Source organism: Sceloporus occidentalis, unplaced genomic scaffold (assembly GCF_023333645.1).
Source record: "Sceloporus occidentalis isolate IW3139 unplaced genomic scaffold, rSceOcc1.0.p SCAF_1, whole genome shotgun sequence".
Taxonomy (NCBI): domain Eukaryota; kingdom Metazoa; phylum Chordata; class Lepidosauria; order Squamata; family Phrynosomatidae; genus Sceloporus; species Sceloporus occidentalis.
The window spans coordinates 296215846-296234770 of NW_028316981.1; the positions used below are offsets into that span (position 1 = coordinate 296215846).

Genomic DNA, 18925 nt, shown 5'->3' on the forward strand with positions numbered 1-18925 from the left:
AGCGCCTTGTCCTCCTTTGTGGTGAGGACATCTTGTCACCTTGACTCAAAGGCAGTTCACAACAACAACTGCCTAGAAAGCCAAGCTTGGAAAGGTGCTGGAGTAGGGTGTTCTCAGCTTCCTTGTGGAAGCTACAAGTGGGTGGTCCGTTTTGTGTGTTTCTTGTTTCATCTTTTTTTCTTCTTCTTCTTTGTCCCCCCCCCCCCCCCCCGCGCTCTCTCGGTTGTGTACAGGAGAAGCTGGGGTTTGCAGAAACAGCCTGTGAGGGTGAAGCACGCCTTCCAATTGTCAAAATGAAGACCAGGAGCCAAATAATTCTGTTAAAAATTATGTTGTTTCTTCTTTAAAATAATATTTTTAAATATTATTGTCAATGCCACATCAGAAAATTGCAGATAGAGGGGAAAAAACTTCCAAGGAAAGGAGTAAGAATGTTATTTAGAAAAAATATGTGTCTCGTTCTTTCATTTTCAGAAGGACCATTGAATAACTGTGTCTTCTTGCACCTGTTTGTTTTTAATTATTAAATACCTCTTTCGTTTTATGCCTGTTTTTATAAGATGATGTCCTAATCAGGATATTGTAGGATTTAAAACCCCTGTTTGATGAAAAAGTTCACTACTCTCCAGATGGGTATATGTCCCCCTTCCCCCAAAAAGATGTTTTGTAAGGTAATATGAAAGAGGGGAATCCATGATGTGATGTGAAGATTTCTTTACTAGAAAACTGATATGGTTGTTGACAGATTTTCCACAGATAGCCCAATTATGGGTAGAGTTCCAGTCTTCTGGAGAAAAGGACAATGATTACTTTGAAAGCTCATCCATTTTTTCCTTCTGGTAAATTGTGCACAATAGCACAGAACAGAAAGTTGTAATTCAGGTAAGTTTGGTTGCCGGCTGTTTCATTAAGTGTGTTGGACCCTGTTATTCAATCAGGCATCCCCAAAAAAGTATTTTGAATGCACTAATCTTTAAATATACTTGTTTCAGTCAGTTCTTCATAAAGATTAGAGCTCATCCATGGGCCAACTGCTTAGTAAGAACTGCAAGCCAGAAGTTGGGCACTATGGCTTTGAATTGAAAAAGCCCATCCACACAGATTATTCTGTGCAAATTAGCCATGTACTGGTAAGAAGGGTTTATTTCGTTATGTGCCATCAGGTGCAATTGGAGTTATAACAATCCAATGAATAAGAGACCTCCCAGAGATCTAGCTGGTAGTATTCTTACTCAGGTCTTTTAAGCTCAGGACCCTGGTTTCCTGCATACTGTAGATGACGCATAATATAAATGTATAATACATACCTGTAATACTTTATATGGATATTGTTTTAATTAGACTGCTAGCAAAATTCTGTGCTCTGGGTTTTTGGATACATAGAAGCATACATATACGGTAGTTACTTTATAGTTTACATGTACTCTGTACATTAGATTTAGGAATCCAGTTCATTTAGAGGCAATTGTGACAAAATGTGTAATCCATAGATGATTATCTGAGAATAAGTCCCACTGGACACAGTAAAATTTGTTCTGATAGGTAGGATTTGATAGGTAGGATTGGTCAGAACATACCAAAGTGATAAGAACTTAGTTGTAAATAAATTGCTGAGCTGAAATCAAAATCTTTTGGTTGCTTTCCCACTACTAATAGTGGGATGATGTTTAAATAAACATGCAGGCTAGTCTAATTTTTTAAAAATGTGTTATTTTTCAGGTGTTACTGCAGCCCACTGGTCTTGGTGTCATAAAATGTTTCACTATAAATGTTTAAAAATTATGGTATGGTGAAAAAAATGTATTGGATAATCCTTGTGACATATAAAATTGTTATGGTCCAAATTCTATATGTAGTATGGCCTGAAAAAAAGTCGAGCTAATAAAACTATAATTACTGATGCCTGTAATAATTAATTATATTATATTTCATCTATTTGCTTATATATTAGCAAGGCATATTTTGCCATAGGCTGTATTCAGTGTGATAGGTTTTCTTTCTCCAAAAGTATATTGACCATTTGTTAGAAGACTTTATACCATTTGAAACAGACATTTATAGTGATACAAATATCTACATTTAAAAACATACTTTTGTAACAGAAAACTTCTTTAGTTAAACGTGTTTCATGTTCTGTGGATTTAAAATCTGAGTGGTTTTTTGAAATATCTACATGTTATGTAGTTTAATCTGACAGACCTAAATAGCTGCCTTTGGAATATTTTGCCTTTGTGCAGTCAGGAAACTTTTTTAGTGTAGAATATTCAAGCTAGTACAAATGTAAAGAACCAAATTGTGCCCTCCTGTGGAAAAAATACAAAAAGGCCTGAAAACGCTTGAATTATTTTTAGAAAGTCTTAGTGGAAAATGAATGTACAGGTAGAGTTTCCCTTACCCTTAATGTTTGGGACCAGAAGTCTTTTGGATTTCTGGGTTTTTTGGATTTTGAAATATTTGCTTATACAATATTTGCTTATACCCCAGCTTCTCTTATATAATGAGATTTTGTAGAGGGAATCCAAGTCTAAACATGAAACTTATTTATGCTTCATATATACTTTATACACATACTCTGAAGGTAATTGTATACACAATATTTTTAATAATTGATGAAACAAAGTTTATGTACACTGAACCATAAGAAAGCAAAGGTGTCACCCATGGGGACAATTTTGCATTTTGGGAAATTTTGGAGTTTGGAATTCTGGATAAAGGAGAGGAGCGTGCAATTCCCCTTTTCACATATCTATACCTACATACAAATATACCAATAAATTCACCTGTGTTCCTTTAAAATGCTGAAGAGATGGTGTGAGTGGAACAAGACTCTGAGAAGAGAAAGGAGAGATCCCAGTTTTTTTTAAAAAAAGTACTTAAATGTTATTTTACTTAAATGTAAACTTTTTAACATTTTAATTTTTTAAATTAACCTTTTAAAACATATCTTACCAAATTTTCACTTTAGCTACATAAAACAGTCCATGCAAATACATTTAGGCTGTATGCATGGTATTGTAATTGAAAGGTATAATTTTAATTTTGCTAGTTGTTTATGTAACAACTATTGCTATTATATTCAGTGATATCTGGGAATTAAGATTTATGAGTAACATTAGTACAAAAAACATTACTAAGAATTCTGTAGGGCATGGTATAGGAGGTGGTCAATCAGGAGGTGACATCATGAGTTACTGTAGCAGGTGATGCCAACCGTAGTTATGCCACTAAATCAAGCTGCAGCTCTTTCGGCCAATTGAAGTTTCTTTGCACTTTTTAATGGCATTCCCACATATAATTCATTGTTATTGTGTGTCTTCAAGTTATTTCTGACTTATAGCAACCTTGTTGCAGGGGTGTAACCAAGGTAAGTGTTACCATGACCTGATCAGAATTCATCAGAAACAGGAACAGTTGGCACACTAACTTTAACTATGCAAATGCAGTCTACATAGGCCACCCCTGAACCCTCCTAGCTAATGGCTGAATCCAGCAGTACATTCGAATTACAAACATGCAACTTCTGGAGGTTTCATGTATATGAGAATGCCAAGGAAAGTCCTGCAGAACGACATAGTCATCCAATTCACAGGGGGGGAAATGAAATGTAATGAGAGAACAAATGGCAGGAAGTGCAGGGAGAAGAGGAAAGATATAAATTTTTTCAAAGATATACATTATGTACTTTATTTTAAATAGAAACTTGTCCTATTCAATTTGTCTTAATAATAAATCAACTATCAAGGCTAGGATACCATGCCACGATCCAACTACTGTTCGCTAATTACCGCAGTTACGGTAATGTATGAGCTTTCTACATTTCGTTTTCCTTTCACCCCCCTGATTATATCCTTCTATTTATAATACTCTGCCTAATGATGCAGCATCTCATGCATTGGAAGTGAGCTGAAATGGGCTGCAGTTGATTAGAGAGCTAGCACAGCATAGTGGTTTGGGTGGTTGGAGTACAATTCTGGAGACTGTGGTTCACTTCCCAGTTCAGACAACAAAACCACTGGGTGACCTTGGGCAAGTCACATGTTCTCAACCTCAGGGGAAGGCAATGACAAACCACCTTGGAACACATATTGCCAAGAAAACCCCCTGATATGGGGGTTTCCATATGTCAGAAACAATTTCACAATACACAAGGACAACTAACAATTCATTAACATCTGGAGTTATCATTGGATGAGGAAAGAGAAAGTGAGAGAAAAAACTGCCTCTGGAAACACTGCGCCCCTGAACATTGAGAGGTTCCCACTATTGCTGCTCCAGCTCATTACCTCTCCACCCATCCTGCCTTATTTTGCTTTACAACAATGGAGGGAAAGCAGATCTCTTCTACAGTGGGGCTTTGATATCCCCTGGATTTGGTTCCAGGACCTTCTCCCCCACCCCCCCCCCCCACCCCCTATGGATACCAAAATCAGTGAATGCTCAAGTCTGATTAAATATAGTGGCATAATAAAATGGTGTCCCTTATATAAAATGGCAAAATCAAGGTTTGCTTTTGGGAATGTATGTATTTTAAAATATTTTCAAGCTGTGGATGCTTGAATCCATGGGTAAAATTCTCTGGTTAAGGAGGGCTACACATGAACTGTAGCTTGAAGGCTCTTATTACAGTTCCAGTCAAGCTTCAGAAAGCTCTTTACCCTTGCAGTGTGAATATCAGATTTGGTAATCGTTGGGACTATGGTATACTTTATGAAAAACAAATATAATGATGGGACAATTTTTTTTTTCATTTTAAAGCTAATTCTGTGTGAAAGAAACTATTCTGTCATTTAAACTTCCACATTTGTGTTGAAACCTGCTTCCTCTTATTCGAGAGCGCTACAGAGCATTCATTAGGTTGAGCTTACAAGAAGTTTTTTTAAAGTCAGAAGACCTATCTTGATTTCAAGTAGCATTGACTGTGTTCATTAACACCCAACCCTTTTAAAAGTCCTGATCCATTAAAAAGATTTTTTTAAAAGAGAGAAAGAGACAGAGAAGTCACCATCAGTTATGGTTACTCTTCCAATGTTCTTGGGCCCTAGCGGAGTTACCTTATCAAGCTGCATAGTCTTGACATTGTTGACAATATTAAGGAAGCCAATCTTGGTTAATTTCTAAGAATGCGATAGAAACCTTATCAAAAATTCATTTTCTGTGTGCTCGTGTAGCAGTATGAGCTTCAGCTGAAGTACTATTATAATTCTAAAACACAGTTACTTGAGTGTAAACCCTCCTTACCCTCAATGCAACTGCCCTCTAAGTGGCTTATCAGAATTTTTTTTCTCAGCAAAGGATATCTGTGCTGTGGTAACTTTTTACAAGTATAAACAACTTTCTCCTTCAGTCTGCCAGTGTATTTTGTCGTGGTGTATCTCTGAAGCTGAAAGAATGTGATTTGTCCAAGGTCACCCAGTAAGTCTGAACAGGAATTCAAGCCCTCATCTCCTAGCATCCTAATCCAACACTATATTGTGTGTATAGCTGCTCCCCTATGTTCAAAGTTTCATACTTTCCTCCTGCCTCAGCATATGCAACTAAGATAGTATTTTTTATTTATTTGGAAGTAATTATTATATCATAAAATTAAATTAATATAAATCAAATATTGTTAGGCCCAACTAGGATAGACCCATTAAATAAAGGGAACTCAACAAATTTCCATTGATTCATTGGTTCACCCTAACAATTGAATTTAGGCCAAAGGGCTATTTTCCCTCTATCACTGGAATTTACACTAATTACATTTTTTAAAAAGTTCAAGACTTTATCTATTTAGGATATACTCAAAGTCCCACCCACCCCATATTACAGAGTAATTAACATTTAATACATGTAATATGATTTATAAGCATTTATTGTTTCATTTGCTTTCTTCTATCCTTTCACTACATAAAGCTGTCTTTATAGATATAGATATGCATATTTCCTTACCATTCCTCCTTGTTAATTTCTCTTTTTCATAGATTTGAGATCCTTTTCTATTTTGCGCAGTGCTTCAACTAATGTTGCCTGTAAAGAAATATTTTTTAAAAGTTTTGTATGAGACAAGAATATTTATACCTGTTCTCAGCTTCTTTAACCAGTTACCAATTCCCAAGAACACTATCAATTTTATGCCATCATAGCACTGTTCTTGTTGGACTTCTGATTAAGGATTTTGTAAAAAAAACATTTTGAAAACAATGTATATCTGTGCCTCTTGTCAGAACTACGAAAAGCTGAAAAAGCAAGGATTTTTATTTCAAAAGTCATACTAATTCTTCTAAAGTAAGATATGCTTTCCTCTATATCGGGTGGGGAACCTATGGCCTTCTAGGTTCTGATGAACTACCATTCCCATCATGCCTCAACTCCAGCCAAGCTAAAGGAAGTTTTAGCCAGGCTCATGAGGGCTTGGTCGTAGCTCTTTATGGTAATGCTACATGTCATCATAAGGGGAGAAGCTACAACCCAGCCCTTCCTTCAGCTTGGCTGGTGGTGAGGCATGATGGGAATGGTAGTCAGAACCTGGAAGATTGTAGGTTCCCTCTCCGTGCTCTATATGCTGTTGATTACTCTAACAATCACTTTATTTTCTCATGCAAGCAAAGTGCTGCTCAAAATCCTACAACAAATTCTACAACAAAAACTTTTACCATATATGGAACAAGAAATGCCTGATGTACAAGCAGGGTTCAGAAACCGAAGAGGCACTAGGAATCATATTGCATAAGTTGGATAATGGAGAACGTCCAATAATTTCAAAAGAAAATCAGACTGTGCTTTATAAATTATAGCAAAACCTTCAGTTCTATAGATCATGGAAACTATGGTGGGATACAGACTGCCCATTTGGGGCGGCCTGCAGTCACCCCTTTGCGCCACGTATTGGGGCCAGGACAGCCACAGTGGCAGCCCAGAGGCCCCAATCTGGTGCTTTTCAGGACCAGGGAGAAGCAGCAAAAAGGGGTGTCCTTGGGGTCCCGAAAAGGGGTGTCCTTGGGGCTTCATGCCCCAGGACACCCCAGGAGCCGCAGCCAGGGGAGAAAGGGAGCGCTCGTCCGCTTTCCCCCTGACACCATTCCCGCAGCAATCTATTTATGTAGAAAATATCATATGTAAAGCAGGATCAGGAAGAAAGCATAAAAATTGGAGGCTGAAACATCAGCAATTTAAGGTATGTATATGACACCATACTACTAGCAGAAAACAGCAAAGATTTGGAATGATAACCAAAGAAAGTCAAGGAAGAAAGTTCAATGGCAGGTTTACAGTTAAGCATTAAGAAAACAAAAATAATGACCACAGGTGATTGACATAACCTTAAAGTAGGTGATGAAGACATTAAAATAGTTCATGATTTTCCATATATTGTCTCGATCATTAATCAGAATGGAAGCTGCAGTCTAGAAACCAGAAGAACACTAGGACTTGGAGGGGCAACTATGAAGGAACTAAAACCCTGAAATATTGAATTGAATGCCATAGTTAGTATTGTGCATGGCATCGTATTTCCCATTTCTGTGTGTGGATTTGAAAGCTGGACAGTGAAGAAAGCGGACAGGAAGAGAATCAGCTCTGGAGACGTGCAGAGAAATGATCTGGATGCTGTAGATTGTTAAAAATCCAAATAAATGAGCCCTGGAGCAAATCAAGCCTGAACAATCCTTAGAAGCCAAGATGACTAAACTAAGACTCATATTAAAATGTGTTATTGATCATTATCATGGAACCAAATCTCCATCAAAAATGTGGGTTGGTGGAGTAAAGGTATTTGCTTTTTCAAGTCTCAACAATCGCAAAATACTTTGCATTACAATAGCAACAGTTCACAACAATAAATTGTTGCCTGGGAAAGTCAATTCCTCCCCAGCCTACTGTAACAATAACAGGGAAGCTCAGAGATAAAATAGCGGCCTGAGATGCCACATGGCATAACATCTCTAATGAGCAAACAGCCCCCGATTCCACTCCACCACAGAATGTGAGAGAAATGTTACATGGAATTATGTGACTAAAATTAGTGCATTTTAGCTATCGTTCCCTAATTTAAACCAGAGGGGGGAGTTGGGACACTAGACATCCCAGGTGTTGTTTGCATATATGTGCATCACCTACATAGATCTCAAGTTATCATTAAGTACTGGTATCTCTTTTTACACCAATCGTTTTTAAAGCAATGATATTTATGCACTGTATATTTATGCACCGTAAGGATCAAATGATACTACACATGTGGCAGAATAATTGGATCTTGATGTAGTAGAATGTATTACACCAGTTTGAAAAACAGACGAGGAATAAAAAATCCAAATAAAAAACTAGCCCAGCAGGGGTAGAGAGGTTTTAGAGTATCGTTTATTTCTTTACTTTTTACTGCCAGACAGCAGACTCACCTGCCAAATGTCAATGGCTGCAGTGGGGTGAGAAAGTGTGTTTATGCCTGTCATCCCAATGGTCCAACCACTGCCACCAAATGTGCGGACCTCCAACTAGCCCACTGCTATAGCAACAGGTGGGGATATCATCTAAATGCCCTTGTTACTCCTGTATAAGACTTCATTTGTATTATCCCACCACTGGACACTGCCACTCTTGAACTACTGCTGCCGCCAGACACCATGTGTCTAAATGTATTGATTTCTGCAGTGTGTTTTGGACCTTACTTAAACCACAATGCTATACTTCTCAGAAAATATTCAGTGGGGTTCATTCACAGCTAAGTGGATGTGAGATGAAAGCTTTATTTACTTATTCATATATATGTGCGGATTTTTAAATATGCGATTTGCAGTAGGAAATCTGAAATATTCTTCATACGTAGGCTACAGCTAAGACTCCTGAAAGAAACGAATGAGTTCTCTCACACAAAAATTTCAGTTACACACACACATGGTTTTTTCTGAAGGCAAATAAATGAAAACAGAATGAAGTTGTGCACCTCTTTGTATCCCACAGACCAGCTTCCATAGATCTTGCTGAGGATCAGTGTGATGATTAATTGTGATGATCAATCTGCAATGAAATAGTGATGAATTGTTAGTCCGTATCCATGTATGCGTGATATAAATAACTAATGTAAAACAGATAACAGAAACCACATTTTTAAAAGGCTACAACCCTATACATTTTTACCAAGGCAGAAGTGCTGTTTTGCCATTTGGGGTTGACTTCTTTTTCTTTCTTTCAATCTTTATATGTATTTATTCAGTCAGGGAATAACAGAAGTTGTAACATAGCATTCCCTAGATTTTTTACCAAAACAGAAAAGACCATCGCCACACTGAAGAATTAATGCAGTTTGATACTACTTTAACTGTTTTATTTATTTATTTATTTATTACCCCTCCTTTCCCCAAAACTGGGACTCAGAGCATTGGGATTTGTAGTTTGTTGTGGCACCAGAGCTCTCTGACATAGAAAGTTAAATACCTCACAAAACTACAAATCCCAGAATTGAATAGCATTGAGCCATGACATTTAAAGCAGTATAAAACTGCAATAACTCTACAGCATAGATGCTGCCTAAATTTACAGTGGGCCCTTGGTATTCATCTGGGTTTGGTTCCAGGATCTTTTATGGATACCAAAATCTGTGCTCAAGTGCCATTGAATACAGTGGCAGAGTAAAATGGTATAAAATTTTTCCTTATATAAAATGAAAAAAATAATAATCAAGGTTTCCTTTTCTGAATTTATTTTCATGCCGTTGATGCTTGAATCCATGGATTAAAGAAATTGACCTGTACATATTCATTTATTTCAAAATATCTTTTAAAAATATTTTTTTAAAAAACAGAGAACAGCATTTATTTCCTTAGGAAAGTAGTCCCTTATCCCTGAACACTGAAAATCCTATAGAGTTTAGTTAAAGTCTCTGATAAATTTCACACTTCTTCTCCATAGCGCCTCAGAATAAAACTTCAAATCGTACCTAGAAATATTTGAATTTTTTCCCCAAATAACCAGTTTATACACTTTACCCTTTATACTTATGGCAGATGCTTTTCAGACACCAAAATCCATACATAAAAAACATTAGTGTCTCAGAACTCTGTGTGTGTGCGTGTGTGTATTTCATGTAAAAGTGGACACTTTAGACTTATGTCAGATATATTGTGTTTGTATCCTTTAAGCGGATATTCTGTATTTCTGTATTTGGGGCACCATGGCACCATTCATTATATTTATAATGTAAGCTGTCCCCAGTGAACAACATTCAAAGCAAAGTATGTTCTGTTTTTGTCCCTTTCTGCCTCATTGTTATCGTGAGGAAAACCTACTCCTGAATTAAAGAAAAAGCAGAGGTAGTTATGTCAAAGGCAGCCACAACAAACACACCTCCTGGATGTTTAATATCCCCAAAATAGTTAAACTGGGTTTGTGATTTCTTCTAGGAATGACTTCTGCCCCTTATAAACTTTCTGGCATGTTCTCTTCCTTTGAGGAAAGCTCCTTTTTCTTCCCCTCAACCAACAGCCAGACTATTCTACTGCACTTCCCCCCCCAAAAATAACATATGTTTACCTCAGGTTTAACAATTTTATTTCATATATGTACACCTTACAGTATTTACAAGGGTGTGGTGAATTCATTCGTACAATTATGGTTAGAATAATTAATTAATTAATTAATGGATAAACAGAAGTGACCCCCCTTTTCTTCTGGCTAATGGAACATTCCAGTATAGTTCCTCTCAGCATCATGATGAAACTGAAGTTGATTTGGGCTTATTTTGTGTGTCAGTGGATGGAGAATGAATTTGATTTTGGTCTAATAACCAATTATTTATTACTAATTACATTATTTTAATGTCTGTAATTTTATATGGTTTTTATGTGAAGTTTTAATTGTTTAATTGTAACAAGTTTTTTAATTTAATTTTTTTAATTTGTATTATTGTAATACAAATTACATACTGTTACATACATTTACAAACACTTGTTAAAACAAAAACAAAACACCTACTTAGACCATTGAACATAAATAGATTATTTTATTTTATTTTAATTAGATATTTTAAAACTCTGATTTTTAACTGTAATATGTTTAATTCTTTTTTAAGGGGGGGATGTTGTAATATATATATATATATATATATATATATATATAAAATTTTGCGTGAGGATATTTTAATTGTTAGGCGCTTTGTTTTTATTACAGAAAAGCGGGATACAAATAAAAGTTTTATTTATTCATTAATTTTAATTTTGTTTTTAATATGACTGTATTGTATTTTTATGGTGTTTCTGTATTGTTATTGTGTTGTTCACCGCCCTGATCGATGGAAGGGCGGTATACAAATAAAATTTTTATTTATTTATTTATAATAATAATAATATGAAAAAATAATATTTATTTCTTTATACACCACTTTTCAGCCAAAAGGCTATCATAGTGGCTTACAAATTATTATTACTTATTTGTAAACTATAGTTATTAACTTTTTATGTTATACATCTTCCTTCATCAGTTATTCACCTTATAAAAACAAAAGTTCTAGATTTTCTCCTTTTTTATATTTTTAAAGTTATACCATTTATGTTCTATAAATTTCCATTTATTAACGTTAATTCAAGGTATTATAATATATAATATGTATGTTTTTCCCTGTATTACTAGTTGTCACGTGATAATAGCTGTATTCTGTTATTATTCTATTATTCTTCCAAAGATTTGTGTTCAGTAAGATTAGTTCAAAAAAGTTTGCTTATTTTGACCAGATCTCGATCTTTTTTATTTCCAAATTGTTTAAAACAATTCCAATTATCTTCCATATCTTTCCTTAATAGATGTTATGATATCAAAGCTCATAGCTTCTCTCATTTAAAAAAATATTTTAATGATGATAATAATAATAAATAATAATAATTTTAAATAATAAAACAAGATTTTCTAAATAATTTTAACATTAAAAAATACATATACAAAAGCATTCCTCAGTTGTTAAACATCCTGCTTTACAATGTTAACAAAAGTCATCTTCATAGATGATTTCCCATGTATTTATTTTCCATTCCTCTGTCATTTTTTTCATCTTTCAAATAAATAAATAAATAAATAAATATTAAGTATGCTCCACCTAACTTTAAAATCCTTCCATCCCTTCATTTATTCTCTAATTCACCTGCCATTCAATACTTCTTGTCTACCATCCTTTAGGAATCCCCCCCCCCCATTCGTGTTTTTACCTTTGTACATCTTTAATGTCTTTATTTTACTAGTTTCCAAGGTGCTCCTTACCTGACGATCTTTATCTTAAGTTACTTATGTTCAAAACCATTCCCTAGTAGGTCAATATATATATTATTCTTTGACTTTGAGATTCTTTCCTTTTTTAAACTATGCATTTTATTAGTTTTTACAATGCAGGTATAAATCACAGTAACATGGATACTACACGATCTTACCATCTATCATAAATAAATAAATAAAAGACTTCTTTGTACTTATCACTTGAGCAATGAAGGGATTTTGAGGGGTTTATTAATGAATCTCGCACTAAATTCCTAAGATAAAAGTAATAACACATTCAGTGTGCAATTGACTCTTATCTCTAACAAGCTCTATCAAACTATAATGCTATAAATCTCTCCTTTGTTTTTCTTTTAAATTTCCCCAATTCTGATCTATACTTTCCGCCCAATCTTTTACAAATTTATGAGTCTGTTGATTTTGTAAACATCTTGTCAATTTCTCTGATTCCATCACTTCTCATAGTTTTTATTATTATTCAGTCTTCAGTTGTGGGTATATTATGTGATTTCCAAACTTTTGCAAACACCAACTTAGATGTTGATAACATATAAAATATAATTTTACCGTATTTCTTTTCTGTGTTTGCATCCATTGTATTCAACAAAAATATTTCTGATTTAAGATCAATTTATTATTATTGGCTTTCAAGTTTACAGATTTATACATTTTTAAACAGTTGTAAGCACATTTTCACGATGTAATTTTTAACTGTGTAATGAGACAGTGTTAAGGTAACCGTATAAAGGATAGAAACAAAATATATCTTAAGAACAAAGTGTGCATTTTTTCATGTGATATGTGTGTGTGTGTGTGTGTGTGTGTGTATATATATATATATATTTCTGACACACTAATGTTTTATGTATACGTTCTGGTGTATACATGCATTTTGTGTAACATCATTACTGGGACTCATTTTCCTTAAGCAGACAGTACTTTATCAAAGTTCAGATCTAAATAAGTAAATTATAAAAATTGCTAAGCAACAATTGATTTCAAGATTCAAAGCCTGATCCAGTGCTTGATCACTCAAAAGTAATATTTCTCTATATAATGGGTTAACTTTCAGCTAAGGCTGCAATCCAATACACACTGATGAGTTTTGAGTTAATGGGGACTTAGGCTGTATCCACACAGCCAAAATAATCCAGTTTGACACCACTTTCACTGCCATGGCTCAACGCTATGGAATTCTGGGAACTAGTTTGTTAGGGCACCAGAGCAGAACTACAATTCCAGGAAATCCACAGCATTGAGCCATGGCAGTTAGTAGTGTCAAACCAGATTACTTCTGCCCTGTGGATACAGTCTCAGTTTGCAGCCTAAATTTATATATATATATATTTTTCTGGATGGCTTTAAATGGATTTATTTGCATAAATCCCTGAAATCTTTTGATAAAGGGTCGGCTGTAATAAACACATTTACAGTCAACCCTTTATCAAAACATTTCAGGGAAGTATACAGATACATCAATTTAAAACAAATCAGGAAAACAAATTTAAAACAATGATGAATAATTTTAAACTTCTTAAACCTTATTAAACAATTTAACAAATCAAAACTGTTTAAAGGCTGTACATATATAGGTAAAATTATCGGACCCAAAGGCTTTGATAAAAAAAAACATATTTTAACCTGGCACCAATTGGGCTTCCAAAGGGAGAACATAACGTAACAGGATGCCACAATAGAGAAAGTCTTTTCCTATGTCCTCACACAATGTATTGCTGCAACTGGTGGGACAAAGCGTATGGCGGGGTCTCTGTACTTGGACAGGCATATAGAATCATTGAGTTGGAAGAGACCACAAGGGCCATCCAGTCCAACCCCATTCTGCCATGCAGGAACTCTCAAAGCATCCCCAACAGATGGCCATCCAGCCTCTGTTTAAAGACCTCCAAGGAGAGAGATTCCACTACATTCTGAGGGAGTGTGTTCCACTGTCGGACAGCCCTTACTCAGGAAGTTCCTGCTAATGTTGAGGTGAAATCTCTTTTCCTGTAGCTTGCATCTATTGCTCCAGGTCCTAATCTCTGGAGCAGTAAAAAACAAGCTTGCTCCCTCCTCAATATGACATCCCTCCAAATATTTAAACAGGGCTATCATATCACCTCTTAACCTTCTCTTCTCCAGGCTAAACATCCCCAGCTCCCTAAGTCGTTCCTCATAGGGCAAGGTTTCCAGACCCTTCATCATTTTAGTCACCCTCCTTTGGACACGCTCCAGTTTCTCAACATCCTTTTTAAATTGTGGTACCCGGAATTGGATACAATATTCCAGATGGGGCCTGATCAGAGCAGAATAGAGTGGCACTATTACTTCCCTTGATCTAGATAATATACTTCTGTCGAAGCAGCCTAAAATCGCATTGGCCTTGTTAGCTGCCACATCGCACTGTTGACTCATGTTCAATTTATGGTCTACTTGGACTCCCAGATACCTTTCACACGTAATCTTGTTCAGCCAGGTGTCCCCCATCCTATATCTGTGCATTTCATTTTTCCTCCCTAAGTGCAGTACCTTACATTTCTCCCTGTTGAATTTCATTTTGTTAGCTTTGGTCCAGCTTTCAAGTCTATTTAGATCATTTTGAATTTTGATCCTGTCCTCAGGGGTATTAGCTATTCCTCCTAATTTGGTGTCATCTGCAAATGTGATGAGTATGTCCCCAATTCTGTCATCCAAGTCATTGATGAAGATGTTGAATAGCACTGGGCCCAGGGAAGACCCCTGTGGGACCCCACTGGTCACTTCTCTCCAGGATGAAAGGGGCCATTGCTGAGCCCCGTTTGAGGAGAAGTACAGATCCTGAAATTTCTAGCCATTTAGGGCAGGGGTAGGCAACCTTTTTGAGCCGGGGGCTGGGTTGGTGTCCCCCAGACAATGGGGGTGGGGGGGGCAAACCCAAAAATGAATAATTAAATAATATAGGACAACATTTTCAAATGTAGGACACATTTTTTAAAAATGGAGGACATGAGAAAATGGAGGATGCTTTTTAAAAAATGTTAATATAAATGCATGTCTCTTAGGCATGATCAAAATGGAGGCATTTGGGCATTATTCCTAGACAGATGACAGAAATGTACTTCCCTTTCTGGCCAACCCCCCTCCCCCCATTCCAAACAGCACATTGGGGCATTTGACATGGCTTTACTTAAGATGGCCTCTTGCATATTTCAGAGGCTTATTGCATAACCAAACTCTTTGGGTTTCACACTGAACATGGGTTCACATGGCTATGCATATTGAACATGTCAAGGTGGTTTCACAGTTCTTGCACCAAGTGTACTTCTCAGAAGTGTGTACTTGGTCAAGGGACTTTGGTTTTTCTTCACTGCACATGAGTTTGTAAAAATCACAGCAATTTACATTGGCCTTGCCTCAGAGGCTTTCTGATATCAATATCACCATTAAAGAACCAAAAACACACAGAAAAGGCACTTTGGAAAGTCACACTCTCTTGGCTTCAGAAACATTGCCTGCATGCCTCTCAAGCTGACTTATATCATCATCATCATCACACTATCACTGTCAAAACAAGGGAGACTTGTTAGCATTAAAAGCACCCAAAACACACTTTGGAAGGTGACACTCTCTCGGCTTAAGAAACAGTGCCTGCATGCCTCTCAAGCTGACTCATATCATCATCATCATCATCACACTATCATTGTCAAACCAAGGGAGACTTGTTAGCATTAAAAGCACCCAAAATAAAAATTTTAAAAAGTTTGAGGCCTCTGGCCACTTACCACCTCTTCCTTCCTCCTCTTCTTCCTCCTTCTTCTGCTCCCCCTCCTCCTCCTCCTCCTCCTCCTTCTCCTCCTTCTGCTCCCCCTCCTCTTCCTCCTCCACTTTCTGCTCCCCCTCCTCCTCTTCCTCCTCCTTCTGCTCCCCCCTCCTCCTCTTCCTCCTCCTCCTTCTGCTCCCCCTCCTCCTCTTCCTCCTCTTCTTTCTTCTCCTCCTCTTCCTCTTCCCCCCTCCATGCGCCGCGCGGCCTGGGGGCGAGGCGGAGGAGACAGAGGAGAAGGAGGTGGGCGGCACAGGCTCGCGCAGGGAGGCGGGGAGGCCGGTGCGGGCCCGTGTGGGGAGGTGGGGAGGGCGGCGCGGGGCTTCCCCCTTTGCCTCCTCTGCCCCAGGTCACAACGCCCTCCTCTTCCTCCTCCGTGCAGTGGAGGGGAGGAGGAGAAGGGCAGCGTGGTCAAGCGGCCCAGGAGGAGGAGGCGACGGCGGCAGCTGGACCAGGCTGGGGCCAGTCCTGCCGCCTCCGCGGGCCACATCCGGCCCGCGGACCGGGGGTTGCCGAACCCTGATTTAGGGCTTTAAATGTCATCACCAGGTCCTTGAATTCAGACCAGAGGCCAGTACATCTACATTTTTAAAATCAGTACAATACCTCTACATTTTTTTTTATCTGTACAAAATCTGTACAATTATTTAAAATATTGTATTACATGGTTTCTGTTAGATGTTCTTGTTAGCAGTTTAGTTGCTATGGAGATTATCAGACGAAGGATGTCCTGTCCCGTTCCCATCATTTTCCCATCTTTCCTGCATAATTGTGGGAAGGACTTTCAGATGGGATTTGTGCTTATCCCATCTAGGAAACATGAACGACAGTGATCACATGAAAGGCTTTCAAATGAAGATGCGCAGATCCCATCATTATCCTACCATTATCCTGTCATTAAAGTGACATTAGCCGGCATTTTGTATTAATGGAAGTTCACATTAATGCAATGTCACTTTAATGACTGGTTAATGGTGGGATTGATGCTACAATTTGAAAGCCTTTCCTGCCATCACAGTCACAGATGGGTTAAGGACAGGATAAGGATGGGGGAGCGATTGCATCCCTATGCCATCCGCATGTGAAAATCTCCTATTTGTTCGACTGAATAATCTTTTCAGGCAGACCCATGTAGAGTGCATTGCAGTAGTCTAAGCTGGAAGTTATCAGTGCAGTGGCCATAGCTGTTGGGCTAATAAAATATGTTCCCAGTGATGTATTCAACTCTCTAACTCCAAGTCTCAAGTCAAGTCTCAAGTTGAGTCTCAAGTCTGGGAGTCAACATTAACAGAAAAGTTAGGCAAAGGACTGAACACCTTGGCTGATTATTAGGGGTGGGTGGGTTGGAAATCTAGGGAGGTTCCTGGTGAAGAGTAAGGCAAAAGGAAGGGCAAAGAGGAAATGAGGTTGCAGGCTGGCTACAGAGATGCTAACCTGAGCAACACAATCCAAATGTATCAAGAGAAGACGCAAGGAGACTGTCATGAGCCTTATGGTTTAGATTAGAGGATCCTTCCACCTCAAGCCTGTTGCCAAACTGATTTGCTGTTTCCCTCCAAGAAAATTTTCCCAAGCTCTGAAGGGGGAGTCTTGCCTGTTGCTAGGAAATGTTTTAGAAGATTCCTCCTTTTTCTTCTCCAAGGCCAGGAAGTCAGTAGCTAAAAATGTATAAGTCTTGAGTCGAGTCAGTGCTTCATTTATGGCAGAGTCAAGCCCAAGTCAAGTCAGTGAAATGGCTTGAGTCCAACTCAAGTAAAGATCAGACAATTTGAACCTACATCACTGGCTTCTAGTGAGACACATGGACCTAATAGTACATAGGTCCACGTCCAGGATTTTTAATCCACAGATTCAAGCACCCATGGCTTGAAAATACTTTAGAAATATACAGTATAAACTCTAAAAAGCAAACCTTGATTTTGCCATTTTATATAAGGGACATCATTTTACTATGCCACTATATTTAATGGGACTTGAGCATCCATGGATTTTGGTATCCACAGGAGGTCCTGGAATCAAATGGCAGTAGATACCAAGGGCCAATTATACTCCCAACATGTGCACCTACTCTTTCTGCAGGACTGTAACATGTCACTTACCAATCTCCAGGCTCAGGAACCACTTTAGAGCTTCTGTCTTATTTCTTCAATTTACTGATCCTCATCCAGCCTAATGTAGCATCCAGACACTGGTCCAGAATCTGCACAATTCCAGCTGACCTGATAACATGGAGAACTAGAACTGACTGTCATTAGCATACTGATTAGCATTAGTCATTAGCAAACTTTTGATGATGTCACCTAGTGGCATCAAATAAATATTAAACAGCATAGGAGATAACGTTGAACCTTGTGATATCCCACAATACAATAACCTTGGAAAAGGCATCGTATAATGTCACTTTTTGGAAATGTAGCCACAGGTGTGAACAGAACCACCTCCTATTCCCATCCTTCAAAGCTGGTCCAATAGAATTCCATGGCCAATGGTACCAAAAGCTGGAGAGAGAAGCAAGAGGATCAGCAGGGCAATACACCCTGGGTCTTTCACCCAGAGTAGAATTCAGGGACATTGCCATGTTTGTCTGGAATATCAGTATGCAGAGGGATCTTGTAGCATCTTTGAAGGCTAATTGTGAAATAGAAGTTGCACAGTTCTTTCACACAGCAAGTCTCGAAGTTGCACTCAAGGAGACCAAGACTTACAATGCCAAACCCTGGCCTGAAACCACATTGAAAAGGAGCCAAAATCTTGTTTACTTCAAGATTTTTTTTTTTAAAAAAAACACTCTCTTTTGATTTTCAGAATGTATTTATTTGGAGTGTAAATTTAGATGTTTTTGTTAATACAAATAAATAAATAAATAAATAAATAAATAAATAAATAAATAAATAA

At 37.4% G+C, this 18925-nt stretch overlaps 1 protein-coding gene across 7 annotated transcripts in view; it reads right to left on the reverse strand.

Moving 5' to 3' along the window:
• The window catches only part of NIPBL (NIPBL cohesin loading factor), a 233476-nt gene extending 223055 nt beyond the window's left edge, over positions 1-10421 (reverse strand). For 3 of the 7 annotated variants that reach the window (XM_089496496.1, XM_089496456.1, XM_089496503.1), the window contains exons 1-4: positions 10321-10421; positions 8921-8994; positions 5932-6009; positions 2781-2828 (exon numbers count right to left, since the gene is read on the reverse strand). The gene's annotated coding sequence lies outside the window, so the exon portion shown is untranslated. Of the gene's footprint in view, positions 1-2780; positions 2829-5931; positions 6010-8375; positions 8415-8920; positions 8995-9114; positions 9177-9962; positions 10125-10320 lie in introns of those variants that run through there. The other 4 variants (XM_089496468.1, XM_089496462.1, XM_089496474.1 and 1 more) reach the window with 4 other exon arrangements.
• Positions 10422-18925: the final 8504 nt, after the last annotated feature.